At 38.3% G+C, this 19,044-nt stretch overlaps 1 long non-coding RNA gene across 1 annotated transcript; it reads right to left on the bottom strand.

Annotated features, from left to right (window-relative positions):
- Positions 1 to 2,344: 2,344 nt before the first annotated feature.
- Positions 2,345 to 7,151, bottom strand: LOC109257915 (uncharacterized). Its single transcript, XR_002076139.2, has 2 exons — positions 5,218 to 7,151; positions 2,345 to 4,157 (listed from the first exon to the last, which is right to left on the bottom strand). It is a non-coding gene; the product is annotated as an uncharacterized LOC109257915 (long non-coding RNA).
- Between the last annotated feature and the right edge of the window lie 11,893 nt (positions 7,152 to 19,044).

Raw genomic sequence — 19,044 nt, forward strand, 5'->3', positions numbered from 1 at the left:
GCATGGAAGAATTAGAGAATTGGGCTTTTGGTTTATTTCTCCAATATTCATTTGAATTGCCCTTGCTTCATTTTCAAAAAGTAGTTTCCTGGATCTCTATTCACTTGTGTACTGCACTCTCTCTTTCCCTTTGTGAATTTGGACAATTCATACCCCTACCCTGTTGGTTTCCAGAAGTTCTGGTCTAGGAACCATTGTTGCTTAGCAACAGGTTAATGAGCTCTTCTTTTCTGTGGTACACTACAAAAGAGCTGATGAGAACCTCCAATACACATCAAACAACCACAGACACTGTTTCTTAAGCTGTATTATTGATGGATTGTATGATTTTGTCTATCTTTAAACTGCAGCAAGATAGAAAATGTATGTTTTAAAATCAAATGTTTCCTATTTACATAACTTGCTTGACTTGATTTTAAAACAATCTTTTTTCTTAAGAAGAATCCTTTTCATTGAAATAACCTAAATCTTTTCTCGCTATGTTTAAACCAAAAAAAACCAGGCATGATTTTAAGCGGATTACAAAAATTCTTCCAGGATACCTTTTCTTACCAAAGTTTGCTTCATAAAAATAGCATTTTGAATAAAGAAAGTAATGACAAATTAGTCTTTGTATATCTTAAATCAAATTTAAATATACAGCAGAAGCCAATTTCGGATTTGGAAATGCAGTACACCATATTTTGAGAAATCAAAATCTTTTCAAAAACACCTTTAGGAAATGCTAAAGTCAGGTTCTACTGAACTGGGGAGCAAAGGAAGCAAAGGCAAAGTTTGGTGTTTTCTCATTTAGTAATAAAATATCACAACATTGAGGACTCTTCACTTGCCAAACAAACTGTTCTAAAAATCCCTGTTGCTAGGGAAGGACATAAAAAAGAATGCTGAGGGGCGCCTGGGTGGCTCAGTTAGTTAAGTGACTGACTCTTGGTTTTGGCTCAGGTCATGATCTCATGGTTCAGTTCATGAGTTCAAGCCCTGGGCTAGGCTCACTGATGACAGTGCAGAGCCTGCTTGGGATTCTCTCTCTCTCCTTCTGTTTCTGCCCCTCCTCCAGCTCCAGCTCTCTCTCTTTCTCTATCTCTCTCAAAATAAATAAATAAACTTTTTAAAAAATGCTGAAGTCACTTGGAAAAAAATACTTGATTATCTAAAAAATAATAATAATAAACTCAAGGGGCACCTGGGTGGCTCAGTTGGTTAAGCGACTGACTTTGGCTCAGGTCATGATCCCACAGTTTGTGAGTTCAATCCCCAGGCTCTGTGCTGACAGCTCGAAGCCTGGTGCCTACTTCAGATTCTGTGTCTCCAACTCACGCTCTCACTCTCTCTCTCTCTCAAAAATAAATAAAACATTAAAAATAATAATAATAAACTCAAGCTTAAATTTTATACGATTTTAAAAGTTTTGATACTTCTTGTGCTGGCCAAGACAGTGTAAGCACACTATGGCCTACTTCTCCCTCTCGTTACAACTAACATTTCTGGACAAAATTATATATCAACTCCCTGTGGACTCTGAAAAGTAAATAGTGACAGAAAAATTGGAGGGTGGGAATCAACACTCAAGAAGAAGTACTCTTTACAGGAATGAGTTTCCCAGACTATTCCAAGCTTTGACATGAAAGTGGTCCCAGTCACAGAACTCCCTCCCCACTCCCCCGTTGTCACATGCAGCAAGAACTCCAAGAAAAGCCCTGTCTTTCTGGCCAGAGGTCCAGGGAAGGATTTTTTGTGAGCCAAAGAGATTTCAGGGGGAAATCCCTGTGTGTATTCTCACTCTCTCTCCTTGATAGGTAGATAGATACATAGATGGATGGATGGATGGATGGATGGATGGATGGATAGCCAGCTAGCTAGCTAGCTAGCTAGCTATAGGTATAGGTTTGGTTATAGATAAAAATAGAATGTATCTTGCTCTTTTTTTCTTTCTCAGCCCTACTTGAGGGAGACCCCAGTTCTGGAACTATGAAAAGACAGGATGGGCAACAAAAACTCCAAAAAGTTTCCTATGATTCAAATAGTATATGTTGGGGAATTTATAGGGAAGAGAACTAGAGAAGAGGAGCCCTCAATGCTGCACATGACCTGGTGCAAGTCCTGGGCTCGGACCTAAGCTGTACATGCACAGACAGCCCCAAAGACGTGAGGAAAAGCTCTGAAATCAGAGCTGTCATTGGAACCACCATCCACAGAAGAAGACATGGTTTTCAGTCTGTATTTAACTGGGTTAATTGCCTACTTAAATCAATATCCTCCAGGGGATTATAACAGGTTGCAGTGTCTGACAACATAATATTCAAAATGTCCAGGATACAATACAAAATTCCTGGAGACACAAGGAACCAGGGATATATCATTTATTCACAAGGGAAAAGACAACACATGTCAAGCCAAAAATGATACAGATTTTCGATTATCAGACAAAAACTTGAAAGCAGCTATTATAATTATAATATTATAAGCTCTTAATATAAATAGGAAGAAATTCTTGGCAGAGACACAGAATTTCCAAGTGGGAATTTTGGAACTGAAAAATATAATTTCTGAAATTAAAAAACATGTAGTATATGGGCTTCATAGCAGAACAGATATCACAGAAGAAAGAGTCCGTGAATTCAAGACAGATCAATACAAATTAACCAATCTGAGAAACACTGAGAAAAAAAAAGACAAAATGAACAGAGCTTCAGGAATCTGTGAGACAATGTGAAAAAAAAACCCCTAGTATTTTTGTCATTTGAGTCTAAGAAAGATGGGGCAGGGGGAATTGGTGCAGAAAAAAATATTTTGAAGAAATAATTACTGAAAAGTTAAAATCTGGTGAACAAAATAAATGTACAGGTTCAAGACACCCAGCAAAATCCAAGATGCTCAGTTTGTCATGGTCTAACTGCTTAAAACCAAAGACAAAAAAAATCTTGACTGCAACCAGAAAAACAAAACATCACATTCAATACAGGGAATAACAACTTGAATTGCAATAAGCACAGATGTCTGATAAAAAAATCGTGTAGGCCAGAACACAGTGCAACGATACCTTTAGAGTATTAGCGGAAAAGAATCATCAGCCCAGAATGATATGCAGCGACAATACATTTCAGAAATGTGCTGGTTCTAAGACGTGTGCACAGTTTCATCGACACTCTTTCACTTAAATAGTGGAGCCTACTTCCCGTCCCCTTGGGAGCGATCCAGTATTGGGGATTCACCTCCAGTTAATGTTATACGGCGGAAGTGACACTTCATGATTGCGCAATTTCAGTTACCACCCTCTAGTTGATAGTAGTGGGCGTGGACATCATTGGAGTTTCAGTTACCACGGCACAGTAACCATATAACGGCACAAAGTACAACCTGGCCGCAAGCTGCTGTGGCTCCTCACGAAACTGCGAAAGCAGAATGCTGAACAAAAATCAAAATAGCTGCACTAACGCTTCCGTGAAGCTTGATTTTAACCCACGGAACCTTTTCCCTCTCTCCCGCAAACCTGCCCATCTCGATTCTTAGCTTTTTGTTCCAGGAACCTGGTACCACCCTGAAGACATGGTGAAGAAGGCCCCGGCAAGTACGCACTTTGTGTCCAAACCAGCTAGCCCCTGTATTTTTCTGTAAGACCCCAGCCCCTTCCTCCAGGTGGGCTTGCAATTTTGAAGGCCTTAGCCTGCAGCAGCCTCCCTGGCCTGGCCAGGCAATGAAGCTATTATTCCTCTTTGTCCCAGACTCTGTCTTCATGTTATACTTTGGCTCCAAAGCACACAGGTCGGTTTTTGACGACGCTCAGTCCACCCGTCACTGTGTAAATAACAGATGGCGTCATGCTCAGTGACCCGTGCAGTCACTTCTTGCAGAGTCTGTTGGTGACCGGTCACCATGCTCCTCAGTTGACGCACAGACGGTGGAGCATGTGGTTGTGCTGCCCCCTTATCTCCAGGGAGAGACCCACATGACAGTTTATAATAAAGTGGGTCAGTGAAGGTGAGAATTTGAATCCAACGTAAAGGGGGTCGTTGGAGAAATAGGGGACCATAGCGTGCCAGCATTGCCGTCTTGCAGGGCCCCAGATGTGCTGCCAGAGGGACCAGTCAAGGTGAGGGTATCAAATATGTCAGGAAAGGGCGGTGACAAAACGTGTGAGGATGTCCCGTTCAAGTCACCTGGAGATATTTTATGACGTTAAAAGCACAAAGGAGAAAATGTTGAAAGCAGATCCGGACTTAAAGGATTATGACAAGCTGTCACATAAGTCATACAACTTATGAAAAAGGCAAGCACTCCTCAAAAGACTCTAATAAACTTCTTACAAAGACAAAAAACACCACTTTTGCTAGTGTTTGCAGTGGCAGGGTACAAAATAAATATTAATTTTACTGTCTTATTTTCTTATACGTTTATCACTGACAGTATACGTTTTTAATGTTCTTAATTTTAATTTTTAATTTAATTTTTAATATTTTCTTTCTTTATTTTTTTGAGAGAGAGAGGGCGCAAGTGAGCGAGGAGCAGAGACAGAGGGGCAGAGAGAGAATCAAGGCTCACCCGAAGCGGGCTCAAGCTCACCCTAAACGGGGCTCAAACTCACAAACAATGAGATCATGACCTGAGCCAAAGTCTGATGCTTAACTGACTGAGCCACCCAGCAGCCCCGAGTTTTTAGTGTTTTTATGAAACTTTCTAGAAGTCACAGAAACTCATAATTTCACTCATTGATTACCACGATTGCACAATACAGTTTAGCATGCCTGGCCATTTTTACAGTTTCATACTGCTGCGTAAAGCAAAGACTGCTTTATTATGTTAGGAGACTCTGTGTGCTAAAAGTCTAAACAATTCTCTGGAGGATGCAGATATTTTTGTTTCAGCCGGCCATCACGGGGTCAGCCTCACACCACACAGGCCTATCTTGCCCTCTGTTGGTGGTGGTTGCAATGCTGGTTAATTTTCAAAGTGCTGCTGCTTTGCCTCACACATGCAGCTCCTGGCTAAGCACGGACATGTGTTTGCTCGCACACAGAATTGGGGAGCTCCCTTTCCAGCACTCTCCTCTCCAGGATGTCTCCCAGACTCTCTGGCTTCCAGAGGCTGCTTTACCTGGGGTTCTTGCTAGAAAGATGGGGTTTCTCCCCGATTATTACCTGCCAACATGCCCCATGATTTTGTCAAAAGGAACTGCCCTCGGGCAAAATGAAAGAAAACGGAGGAAAAAAATAAACACACATTTCATCCACATTCTTCGGACCACAGGTCACTTCTTCCCGCCTTCCGGCTAAAAACACAGTCCTCTCAGGGATGAGCTTACTGCTATCTTGTTGGCCTCTGCAGTGCTTCACAGCTAGGGTAAAGTTCAGGTCAAGACTGAGAGAGAAAAAAAAAATTGGGAAGAGACAGATATCACTGCCATACTGTGTGGCCCGCAGGAGCCCAACTACCAGACTTTTAAAAGAAAGTTCCAGACTTGTTTCCTATCAACAGTGTGAGAGTTCCAGCTCCGCCACACCTTCATCCTCACTTGGTAATAAGCACTGTTCATTTTAGCTATTCTAGTAGGGGTGTAGTAGGATCTCATGGTGGTTTTTAAAAAGCTTTACTGAGACCTAATTCACATGTGACTCATCCATTTAAAGCTTGAAATTCAATAGTTTTGGTATATTACAACACTAATTTGTTTTAAATTGTGGTATGGTAAAATACATATCAGATAACGTTTCTCATTTAACCGTTTTTAAGCGTACAGTTGGCTAGCTTTAATTGGATTCACAATGGCGTGCAGCCATCACCACTCTCTACTTCCCAGACTTTCATCACCCCAAACACAAAATGTACCATTAAGCAATAACTCCCATTTCTTCCATCTCCCCAGCTCCTGGTAACCTCTGATCTGACTTCTTTCTCTGTGAATTTGATCATTCTTCATATATCATTTAAGACAAATTATATAATACCCTTTTGTGTCTCACTACTTTCGCTTTGCATATTTGCTAGGCTCATCCATGTTGTAGCAAGTATCAGTACTTCCTTTTTATAGCAGAATAATATTCCATTGTGTTTATATACCACATGATTGTGGAATGATTGTGTTATCAATCCATTCATCTGTTGATGGACATTTGTGTTGTTTCCACCTTTTAGCTAGTGTGAATAACGCTGCTGTGAACATTGGCATACCTGTTTGAGTCCGTGCTTTGCATTCCTTCGGATAAATACATAGGAGTGGAATGCTGAGTCACATGGCAATTCTATTTTTATCTTTTTTTAAATGTTTATTTATTTTTGCAAGAGAGAGCACATAGCGGGGGGAGAGGCAGAAAGAAGGGGACAGAGGATCCGAAGCTGGCTCTGTGCAGACAGCAGAGAGCCTTATGTGGGACTCGAACTCAAGAATCCACCATGACCTGAGCTGAAATTGGACGCTTAACTGACTGAGCCACGCAGGCGCCCCCATTTTTACCTTTTTAAGAAACCAAAAAACTGTTTTCCATTGTGGCTTCAACATTTTTTATTCCCACCAGGGATATATGAGAGTTCTAATTTCTCTACATTCACATCAACATGTAATATTTTCCATTTTTTAAAACTGTAACCATTCTAGTGTGTTTATCTCAGTGTGGTTTTGGATTGCATTTCCATAATGACAAGTGATGTTAAGTATCTTTTCATGCTTATTTTCCATTTGTATATCTTCTTGGGAGAAAATCTATTCAAATCCTTTTTACTTTTGAATTGTGTTTGGGGTTTTTGTTGTTGATTTGCAGGAGGTTTTTTTAAGTTTTTATTGAAATTCCAGTTAGTTAACATATAGTGTAATTGATATTAATTTCAGGTGTACAATACAGTGATTCAACACTCCATATAACATGTGGGGCTCATCACAACTGTGCAATCCTTAATCCCATCACCTATTTCACTCATTCGCCTACCCCACCTCCCCTCTGGTAATGATCAATTTACTCTCTATAGTTAAAAGTCTATTTCTTAGTTTGCCTCTCTCTCTTTTTTCCCCTTTGCTCATTTGTTTTGTTTTTAAATTATACATATGAGTGAAATCATATGGTATTTGTCTTTCTCTGATTGACATATTTCACTTAAGTGTTATACTCCCTAGCTCCATCCATGTTGTTCAAATGACAAGATTTCATTCTTTTTTATGGGTGCATAATATTCTATTATACACACACACACACACATATATATATATCACATATTCTTTGTCCATTCATCAGTCGATGGACACTTGGGCTGTTTCCATAATTAGGCTATTATTTGAAAATGCTGATGTAACCATTGGGGTGCATGCATCCCTTTGAATTAGCATTTTTGTATTCTTTGGGTAAAAACCTGGTAGCAAAATTACTGGATTGTAGGGTAGTTCTATTTTTAACTTTTTGAGGAAACTTCATAATGTTTTCCAGAGTGGCTGCACCAGTTTGCATTCCTGCCAACAGTGTAAGAGAGTTCCCTTTTTCCACATCCTTGTCAATATGTATTGTTTCTTGTGTTGTTTTTAGCCATTCTGACAAGTGTGAGGTGATATCTCATTGTGATTTTGATTTGTATTTTCCTGAAGATGAGTGATATTGAGCATCTTTTCATATGTCTGTTGGCCATTTGTATGTCTTCTTTTGAAAAATGTCTATTCATTTCTTCTATTTTTAATTAGATTATTCATTTTTTTGGTATTGAGTTGTATAAATGCTTTAAATATTTTGAATACTAACCCTTTATCAGATATGTCATTTGCAAATATCTTCTCCCATTCTGTAGGTTGCCTTTTGATTTTGTCGATTGCTTCCCTCGCTGTGCAGAAGCTCTTTTATTTTGATGAAATCCCAATAGTTCATTTTTGCTTTTGTTTCCCTTGCCTCAAGAGACATATCAGTAAGAAACTGCTGTGGCCAATGTCAAAGAAGTTACCACCTATGTTCTCTTCTTGGGTTTTAATGGTTTCGGGCCTCACATTTAGGTCTTTAATCCATTTTAAATTTATTTTTGTGTATGGTGTAAGAAAGTGGTCCAGTTTCATTCTTTTGCATGTTGCTGTCCAGTTTTCCTAACACCATTTGTTGAACACTGTCTTTTTCCCATTGGATTTTCTTTCCTGCTTTGTTGAAGATAAACTGACCATATAGTTGTGGGTTAATTTCTGGGTTTTCTATTCTGTTCTATTGATCTATGTGTCTATTTTTCTACCATTACAATACTGTTATAATTACTACAGCTTTGTAATGTAACTTGAATTCTGGAATTGTGATGCCTCCAGCTTTGCTTTTCTTTTTAAAGGGCACTTTGGCTATTCAGGGTCTTTTGTGATTCCATGCAAATTTTAGGATTGTTTGTTCTATTTCTGTGAAAAACGCTGCTACTTTTTTTAAGTTTATTTATTTATGTTTGAGAAAGAGACGGCATGAGTAGGGGAGAGGCAGAGAGAGAGGGAGACAGAGTATCCAAGGAAGGTCCACACTACCAGCACAGAGTCCGACGCGGGGGCTCGACCCATGAAACTAGGAGATCATGACCTGAGCTGAAACCAAGAGTTGGATGCTTAGCCAACTGAGCCACCCAGGCACCCCAATGCTGTTGTATTTTGCTAGGACTTGCATTAAATGTGTAGATTGCTTTGGGTAGTATAGACATTTCAATAACATTTGTTCTTCAAATCCATGAGCATGGAAGTCTTTCCATTTCTTTGTATTATCTTCTATTTCCTTCATCAGTGCTTTATAGTTTTCAGAGTATAGGTCTTTCACCTCTTAGGTTTATTCCTAGGTATATTATGGTTTATGGTGCAATTGTAAATGGGATTGTTTTCTTAATATCTCTTTCTGCTGCTTCATTATTAGTGGATAGAAATGCAACAGATTTTTGTAGATCAATATTATATCCTGTGACTTTATTGAATTTGTTTATCAGTTCTGGCAGTTTTTTGGAGGGATCTTTTGGGTTTTCTATATATAGTATCATATAACCTGCAAATAGTGGAAGTTTTACTTCTTCCTTACTTACTTGGATGTATTTTATTTGTTTTTGTTGTCTGATTACTGTGGCCAGGACTTCTCATACTATGTTAAATAAAAATGGTAAGAGTGGAATCACTGTCTTGTTCTGATTATAGGGGAAAAATTCTCAATTTTTTCCCATTGAGGATAATGTTAGCTATGGGTTTTTCATGTGGCCTTTATTATGTCAAGGCATGTTCCCTCTAAGCTTACTTGGTTCAGGGGCGCCTGAGTGGCTTAGTTGGTTAAGTGTCTGACTCTTGATTTCACCTCAGGTTGTGATCTCACAGTTCATGAGTTCAAGCCCCATGTCAGGCTCTGCTCTGACAGCATGGGGCCTATGTGGGATTTTGTCTCCCTCTCTTTCTTCCCCTCCCCTACTCATGCTTGCCCTTTCTCTCTCTCTCTCTAAAAGTAAATAAATAAACTTAAAACCTGCTTTGTTGATGTTTTTTTAAATCATTAATGGATACTGTATTTTGTTGAATACTTTTTCTGCATCTATTGAAATGATCATCTGGTTCTTATCCTTTCTTTTATTAATGTGATGTTATCACATTGATTTGTGAATATTGAACCCCTTTGCAACCAAGGAATAAATCCCACTTGATTGTGGTGAAAGTTTTTTTTAATGTATTGTTACATTCAGTTTGCTAATATTTTGAGAATTTTTGCATCTGTGTTCATCAAGGATATTGGCTGGTAGTTCTCTTTCTCAGTGGTGTCTTTAATTGGCTTTGGTATCAGGGTAATGTTGGCCTCATAGAATGAATTTGGAAGTTTTCCTTCCATTTCTATTTTTTTGAATAGTTTGAGAAGAATAGGTGTTAACTCTTCTTTAAATGTTTGGTAAAATTCCCCTGGGAAGCCATTTGGCCCTGGACTTTTGTTTGTTGGGAAATGTTTTTTATTACTGATTCAATTTCTTTGTTGGTTTTAGGTCTGTTCAAACTTTCTATTTCTTCCTGTTTCACTTTTGATAATTTATATGTTTCTAGGAAGTTGTCCATTTCTTCCAGGTTGTCTAATTTTTTTGCATATAATTTTTCATAATATTCTCATATAATTGTATTTCTTTGGTGTTGGTTATTTCTCCTCTCTTATTTGTGATTTTATTTATTTGGGTCCATTGTCTTTTGTTTTTGATATGTCTGGCTAGAGGTTTTTCAATTTTATTAATTTTTTCAAAGAACCAGTTCCTGGTTTCATTGATCTGTTCTTTTTAAGTCTCTATATCATTTATATCTGCTCTAATCTTTATTATTTTCTTCCTTCTCCTGGCTTTAGGCTTCATTTATTGTTTTTTCTAGCTCCTTTAAGTATAAGGTTAGGTTGTTTATTTTAGATATTTCTTTTGTCTTGAGGTAGGCCTATATTATCTATACTTCCCTCTTAGGACCATTTTTGCTGCATCCCAAAGATTTTGTACCATTGTGTTTTCACTTTCATTTGTTTCCATGTTTTTAAAATGTTTTCTTTTATTTCCTGGTTGACCCATTCATTATTATTTAATCCTTGTGTATTTGTGCTCTTTCCAGATTTTATCTTGTGGTTGACTTCTAGTTTCATTGCATTGTGGTCAGAAAAGATGCATGGTATGCCTTTGATCATTTTGTATTTGTTGAGACCTGTTTTGTGACCTAATATGTGATCTATTCTGGAAAATGTTCCATATGCATTTGAAAAGAATGCATATTCTGCTGTTTTAAGATGAAATGTTCTGAATATACCTATTAACTCCATCTGGTCCAGTGTGTCATTTAAAGCCAGTATTTCCTTGTTGATTTTCTGTTAGATGATCTATTGATGTAAGTGGTGTGTTAAGGTCCCCTACTATTAATGTATTATTGATTAGTTCCTTTATGTTTGTTATTGTTTTATATTATATATTTGAATGCTTTCATGTTGGGTGCATAAATATTTACAATTGTTGTATCTTCTTGTTGTATTGTCCCCTTTATGATTACATAGTGTCCTTCTTTATCTATTATAGTCTTTGTTTTAAAGTCTATTTTGTACAATATAAGTATTGCTACTATAGCTTTCTTTTGACATCCATTTGCTTGGTAAATATTTCTCCATCCCCTCACTTTCAATCTACAGGTGTCTTTAGGTCTAGAATGAGTCTCTTGTAGGCAGCATATAGATGGGTCTTGGGTTTTTTTTTTAAATTTTTTAAATGATTATTTTTGAGAGAGAAAGAGAGTGCAATCAGGGGAGGGTCAGAGAGAGAGAGAGAGAGACACAGAACCTGAAGTAGTCTGCAGGGTCTGAGCTGTCAGCACAGATTCTGATGCAGGGCCTGATGTAGGACCTGAACTCATGAACTGTGAGACCATGACTTGAGCTGAAGTCTATCACTTAACCAACTGAGCCACCCAGGCACCCTGGGTCTTGTTTTTTTTAATCCATTCTGTCACCCTATGGCTTCTGATTGCAGCATTTAGTCCATTTACATTCAAAGTAATTATTGATAGATATGTATTTATTGCCATTTTATTACTTGTTTTCTGTTTCTAGAGATTTTCTCTGATCTTTTCTTGTCTTTGTCACCTTTTATCTTTCCTTTCCACTCAAAAAATCCCCTTAATATTTCTTGCAGGACTGTCATGAACTCCTTTAGTTATTATTTGTCCGGGAAATTCTTTTTCTCTCCTTCTATTCTGAATGATAGCCTTCCTGGATAGAGTATTCTTGGCTGCATATTTTCCCCATTCAGCACATTGAATATATCATGCCACTCCCTTCTTGCTTGTGAAATTTTGTTAAGAACTCTCCAGCTAGCCTTATGGTTTCCCTTTGTAAATTGAGTATTTCTTTTGCTTTCTGCTTTTAAGATTTTTTTCTTTATCACTATATTTTGCAAATTTGATTATAATATGTCTTTGTATTGGCTTGCTTTTGTTGAATTTGATGAGACTTCTTTGTGCCACCTGGATCTGGATGTCTGTTTCCTTCCCCAGATTAGGGAAGTTTTCATCTATTATTTCTTTTTTTTAATTAAAAAATGTTTATTTAAGAGAGGGAGAGAGAAAACGAGAGAGTGAGCAGGGGGAGAGGGGGAGCAGAGAGAGAGGGAGAGAGAGAATCCCAAGCAGGCTCTGTGCTCACTGTGCAGAGCTGGACAGGGGTCTCAATCTTACAACAGTGAGATCATGACCTGAGCCAATATCAAGAGTCGGAGGCTTAACCAACTGAGTCACCCAGGTGCCCCTTAAGCTATTATTTCTTAAAACAAATTTTCTCCTCTGTTTTCTTTCTCTACTTCTGGGACTCCTATAATATGAATATTATTCTATTTGAGGGAGTCACTGAGTTCCCTAATCCTATTCTTGTGTTGCCTAATTCTTCCTTCTCTCTTTTGTTTAACTTCATTACTTTCCATTACTTTGTCTTCTAGGTCATTAATTCATTCCTCTGCTTCTTTCAGTCTGCTGTTCATTGCATCAAACCTGTTTCTAATCTCATTTATTGCACTCTTCATCTCTGATCATTTCTTTTTTAACTCTTTTATTTCTATGGTAAGAGTCTCACTGATGTCTTCTATTCTCTTCTCAATCCCAGTAGTATCCTTATGATTGTTGATTTAAATTTTCCATCAGGCATGTTACTTATATCTGTTTTGCTTAGATCTCTGACCATGACCTTATCTTGTTCTTTCATTTGGGATAAATTCCTCCATCTTCACATTTTGTCTAAGTCTCTGCCTTCTCTGTGTTAGAAAAGCCAGTTATTTATCCTCCTGCTGAAAGTAATGGCCTTATGAAGAAGAGGTCATGTAGTGTCCAGGGCCAGGTTCTTCAGGGCGTGTCTCTCTTGTATGCTGCATGCACCCTGCTACTGTGTTATGGCTGCTCTACCCTTCAGGCCAGTCTTGTGCACATGTTTGGTTCCTGGAATGAATGTGATGAGTTTTAATTAGGTGTGATTTGGTCTATTTGTGCAATGAGACCTGATACCACCTCCACCATAACAGGCCCTACAGAACTCTCTGTTTGGGAGATGTGGTGTGAGCAGGTGTTTATGCTGGTCTTCTGGGGGAGGGGGTCTGCCACACTGGGACTGAGGTAAGCATGACCAAGAAGGGCAGTCCCGACAGAGCACAAGGGGATGGGGCTTGGTGTAAGCAAGTTAGGCTGCCAGTGTCAGCACTATGCTGCTTCCCACAGGTGACTCTGTATTATGCCAAGACGTTAGGGAGGGAAATGATGCTGGCCTGCTCCTTTGTTCCCAGAGAGGCATCTCTGTCTATGCTGCCTCTCAGGGAAGCATTCCAAGAAGAGCTCATAATCTCCCTACTTTGTGCCCCAGGCACTCTTCAGATCCCTGTTTCCATGCTGTCTGCCCAGAGTTTGTTTGCCTACCTTCCCTCCAGGAGTAGGGCAGGGCCCTCAGGGTTCTATCCCATCCAAGCCTGCTGACCTTTAGAACTCCGGCTTTAAGACCAGCTGGCTATAAGCACACACAAAATTCAGTCTTTCTTATTTTCCAAGCCAATGGCTTTGGGGAAACATTCTCCTTGTGCATTTTCCTGCGTGCCCCTCTCTCCCTCTCACCCTTTTCCATGACCATGCCTCCCTCCTGTCTTCTCTAGAGCACTCATTATTATGTTTCTCCCCTAAACCACATCTCTGCACTTCCTACCTTCTTTGAGGCCTTTTCTCTCCCTTTAGTTGTGGAGTTTGTTTTTTCAGACTTCAGATCAATTTCTGGGGTATTAGGATGATTTGATAGTCATCTAGTTTTGTTTGTGGGATGAGGCAAGCCAGGGTCATCCTACTATGCCATCATTTTCCTCTACTGAGATCACTCTTGTTTTTCTAAATTTTCTAATTTGTTAACACCACTTTTGCTGTGTTCCATAAGTTTTTGTCTGTTGTGTTTTCATTTATATCCGTCTCTAAATTTTCTTACTTTCCCTTGTGAATTCTTCTTTGATCCATTGATTGCTGACAAGTGTGTTGTTTTAGTTTCACAATTTGGTGAATTTTCCAGTTTCCTAATGTTGTTGATTTCTGTCTCTATTTCTATTGTGGTTGGTGAAGATACTTTGTATGATATTTATCTTTTAAAATCTATTGAGACTTAGTTTATGGCCTGATATATATATATGGTCTGTCCTGGAAAATGTCCCAAGTGCACTGGAGAAGAATGTGTATACTGTTGTGTGGAGTGTTCTGTAGGTGTCTGTTAGATCTATTTGATACATTGTGTTAAGTCCTCTATTTTATTACTTATGTTGTCTGGTTATCCTGTCCATTATGGTGAATGGGATATTGAAGTCTCCACTTATTATTGTAGAATTCTTTACTTCTCCTTTCGATTCTGTGAATTTTTGCTTCATATATTTGATGATCTGTTTGGGTATATAAATGTTTTATGTACCTAATGTTTTATTGAAAATTTTATAACTATATAATGTTTTTCTTTGTCTCTAATTTTTTTGACTTAAAGTTTATTTTGTCTGCTATTGGTATAGTCACTCCTATAGTTTTTGATTACTATTTGATTACTTTTTACATGTAATATCTTTTCCATTCTCACTTTCCAATTTTGTCTTTGTATCTCCAGTCTCTTATAGAAGCATATAGTTAGATCATGTGTTTTTAATCATCCTTCCAACCTCTATCTGTTGATTGGAGAGTTTAATTCATTTACATTTAAAGTAATTTCTGGGGCTCCTGGGTGGCTTGAGCGTCTGACGCAGCTCAGGTCATGATCTCATGGTTTGTGAGTTCTGGTTTGCTGCTGTTAGTATGGAACCCACTTTGGATCCTCTGTCCCGCCCACTCTCTGCCCCTCTCCTGCTCATACTCTCTTTCTCTCAAAAATAATTAAACATTAAAAAAAAAAAATAAAGTAGGGGCACATGGGTGGCTCAGTTGGCTAAGCCTCTGACTCTTGATTTCAGCTTAGGTCATGAACTCACAGTTCATGAGTTTGAGCCCCACATCAGGATCTGTGTTGACAGGATGGAGCCTGCTTAGGATTCTGTCTTCCTATCTCTCTGCCCCTCCCTGACTTGATCTCTCTCAAATACAAATACACATTAAAAAAATCTTAAAAAAATAAAGTAATTACTGATAAAAAGGCACTTCTGTCATGCTACTTGTTTTCTCTATGGTCTACAATTTTTGTTGTTATTTTCTGCATTTCTGCCTTCTGTCTTTTGGTTTTTTGTTGTTGTAAAATGCTTAATTTCCTTAATTTCTTTTTGTGCAGTTACCATGGAGATTACATTTATCAGCCTAAAGTTGTGACTTTCTAATTGTAATTTATAGCTGCTTAACTCCAATTACATTCAAAATCTATGCTCTTTTACAGCTCTATTCTGCCCTTTTTAGCTGTTGATGTCACAAAATTACATCTGTATACATTGCCTGCCACAATATATAATAATTCTTTCAAATGCATTACTGTCCTAAATCATGTAGAAAACGTTATTTGGAGTTGTAAATCAATGGTACAGTAATACTAGCTTTTACACCAATAACTGTTCTTTCTTTTAATGTATTAGTCTCTTAACTCATGTAAAAAACAAAAAGTACAGTTACAAACCATTATTACAATAACACTACCTTTTAAAGATGCCCCTGTATTTACTTTTATTGAGATCTTTGTTTCTCCATATGGCTTTGAGTTACTATCTAATACCATTTCGTTTCACCTTGCAGGACTCTCTCCAGCAGCTCCTGCAGGGCAGGTCTAATGGTCATAAACCATCTCAGCTTTTATTCTCTGGAAATGTCTTGATTTTCCCCTCATTTTTGAAGAATAGTCTTGCTGGATGTAGGAATCTTGGTTGATAGTATTTTTGAGCACTTTGAATATATTGGCCCACTGTCCTATGACCTCTACAATTTCTGATAAGAAATCTGCAGATAATCTTATTGGAGAACTTGTATGATTTGCTGCTTTCAAGTTTTGTTCTTTGTCTTTGTCTTTTGAGAGTTTGATTATGTGTTTCAATGTGGGTCTGTAGCTTCATCTTACTTGGAGTTTGTTGAGCTCCTTGGATGTTTATATTCATGGCTTTCATTAAATTTGAGAAGTTTTCAGCCATTATTCAAATGTTTTCTCTGCCTCTTTCACTTTGCTTTCTGGGACTCCCACGATAAGTATGTGGCTACATTTTGTGTTGTCCCATATTTCCTTTAGCTCCATTTCTTTTCTTCAATCTTTCTGCTTCCTGTTCCTCAGCCTGAATAATTTCCATTGTTCTATCTTCAAGTTCACTGATTTTTCCTTTTGCCTGCTCAAATCTATTTTTGAATATTGCTAGTGAATTTTCAATTTCAGTTATTGTACTTTTCAGCTTCAGAATTTCCCTTAAAGGTTTTCTCTTTATAGATATGCCTATTTTGTTCACACCTCATTTTCTTGATTTTCCCTACAACTTCCTTTAGTTCCTTGAACATATTAAGACAGTTGTTTTAAAGTATTCGTTTCATATATCTTATTAAGTTTATTTCAGGGGCAAATTGTCAAATTGTTTTTCCTTTGAATGGGCCACACTGTCCCAATTCTTTGTATGCTTTGTGTGGATTTTGGTTGAACACTGGACTTTTGATTCTAATAATCTGGGAAGTCTGGTAATCAAGTTTTCCCCTTCCCCCAGGGTTTTCTGGGTTGTTTGTTATTGTTTTGGGGATTTTTGTTTTTGTTTGTTTGTTTGAGGTTGTCTCTGTGCAAAGGATCAGCCTGAGGTATAAATATAATATCTTCTTAGGTCTTTTCTGAGCCTTTCCTTGGGCAAGTGCAATCATTTTTAAATTTTCTCTAGCCATGCAGTTATTTTTGAATATCCAATCTTTAAAGTCTGGCTCATGAAAGGGGAAAGGTGAAAACTGAAGGGGTGAGAAAAGAGCACTGGCCATTTAAATTTCCTGGAAGTCAGCTCAGCCAGAGGGGGAGGGGCTTGTAATGGGGGAATCATGAGGGGTATGGGGAGGGGTGCAGCAAAAATGGCTACCTATCTTTTTGCATCAGAAGCAACAATCAGCAGTGAGAACACAGATCGCCAATATTTGGAAGACAGGGCCCTTTTTGTCCACCCTCGCTCCTAGAGGCTGTATATAAGCTGCTCCAAGAACATGCACACAGCTGCCTGCCATGTGGCTGGGGTGGGGATGGGGTAGCTGCTACTGTGTTAAGAGCTGAAATTGACCAAAATTAACCAAAATTTACCATCCAAGCCTTCCTCTGTAAGTTGCAATGCTTCAAAACATTCCAGAATTCCAAAATAGTTACATCAGATTCTGCCAGTGCCATTTTTGTCTAGATGGCAGACTTGATTCCTGGTGATCCCTACTCCACCATCTCCAAGGAATCATTATCTAGGTTAATTTTAAATTACTATTGAGGGAAGACCTTTTTTTAGTCCTCTAGGTGATGACTTTGGAAGATGTGATTTTCCAATCTGTTGAGAACAGGCACTACTTCTGGTTTTGTGTGAACCTCAGGTACTCTACCCTCCCACCCTGCCCAAAGTTTTTTCCTCTGCCTTGGGTAGCTTGCTCACATGCATGCACTAGTCAATTCTCAGCTGAATATTTCAAGATGATCATCTGCAGATCTCTCTTTACAGCATTCCTCTCTCCAGTATTCTACCCTGAGAATTCAAGCCACTTTGTCCAACTCAGATTCCCAGTTCTATCCCCTCAACTTGAGGAGGCTACCAGGCTCTGTGGGGTCCCTTACTTATATCATGGCCCAGAAACTTCCACCAGGGCAGTGAACTAAGTCAATTGTAGGGCTCACTCACTTTGTTCTTCATTTTTCAAAGATCTCTGTTCATCATTGACTAATGTTCAATGTCATAAGAACAATTGTCCCCCTTACTTTGTCTCAGTTTTTTTGGTTGTTGTTGTTTCAGGTGGGAGGATAGTCAGTCCCTATTACTACATCTTGGCTGATAGTGAGACTGAAGCTCTAATTTGAAATTAGTATCTTCCTCACATGATCTCTTAGGACATATTCTTTGATTTCTCCATTGGTACTAATCAATATCTTTCCCAAAGGTTGGCTTTGGTCAGTCTAACTTTAAGAAAAGGGAAGAGAGATTTAGATAAGGTGATGAGTGTTCTAGAAATCAATGCTGAAATCACAAACCGGGGCTCAAGGGCAGAATCCAGCCCACAGCCTATTTTGCTTGGCTTAAACAGTATTTTTTAAATGGGATAATTGTAAATAAAGATCTGGATTTCTGGCTTTCCTGAAAAATGTGAAGTCTGGCAATGCTGGCTCAATAGTCCTTTAAGGTTTTTAAAGTTTGTGCATGCACCTCTGCAGGCGCTGGAGAAATTATCGAACACCATGCAGGCATTAAAAAGAATTAGAGGGGTGCCTGGGTGGCTCAGTACGTTAAGCGTCTGACTTCAGCTCAGGTCATGATCTGGCAGTTCGTGAGTTCAAGCCCTGCATCGGGCGCTGTGCTGACAGCTCAGAACCTAGAGCCTGCTTCAGATTCTGTGTCTCCCTCTTTGCCCCTCCCCTACTCACACTCTGTCTCTCTCTCTCAAAAATAAATAAACATTAAAAAAATATCTTTCTTGGTAATAAAAGTTATCTTTATCTTTTATCTTTTTATAGTAGACTGTGAACTTTTGGAGAGGAAGATAGAAATCTGAGTCACAACATGTACTTGACAAATATAAAAAATATGAATGCTTAATAAGCATCTACCTAATGGTTAAATTCTTAAAAGTTAACTTTATTTACCATACGATTGCTAGACTTATAGGTCATAGAAATGTCATGGAAAAATAGCATATGTTTATAGCTGTAAGGAGTTCATGATGTTTCTTAGGAGACCTTTGTGAAAAAATACAGATACTAGTTTCTTAATTAAGTGAATCATGGTGAGTTAAATAAATTAAAAAAAAAAAAAGACAGATGAATCAAATTTAGACCTGGCCAGTTCCTCACCCATGTGGCTCAGCAGTGATTCAGCATATAATTTCACTTAAGATTTAGAAGGCATGGCTTTATAGTAACTGTGTCTTTTAAGGACAGGGTATAGGAAAGGTCTTATCATGTATGTCATGAACAC

The sequence above is a fragment of the Panthera pardus genome, unplaced genomic scaffold (genome assembly GCF_024362965.1).
Source record: "Panthera pardus isolate Hobbes unplaced genomic scaffold, ASM2436296v1 HiC_scaffold_20, whole genome shotgun sequence".
Taxonomy (NCBI): domain Eukaryota; kingdom Metazoa; phylum Chordata; class Mammalia; order Carnivora; family Felidae; genus Panthera; species Panthera pardus.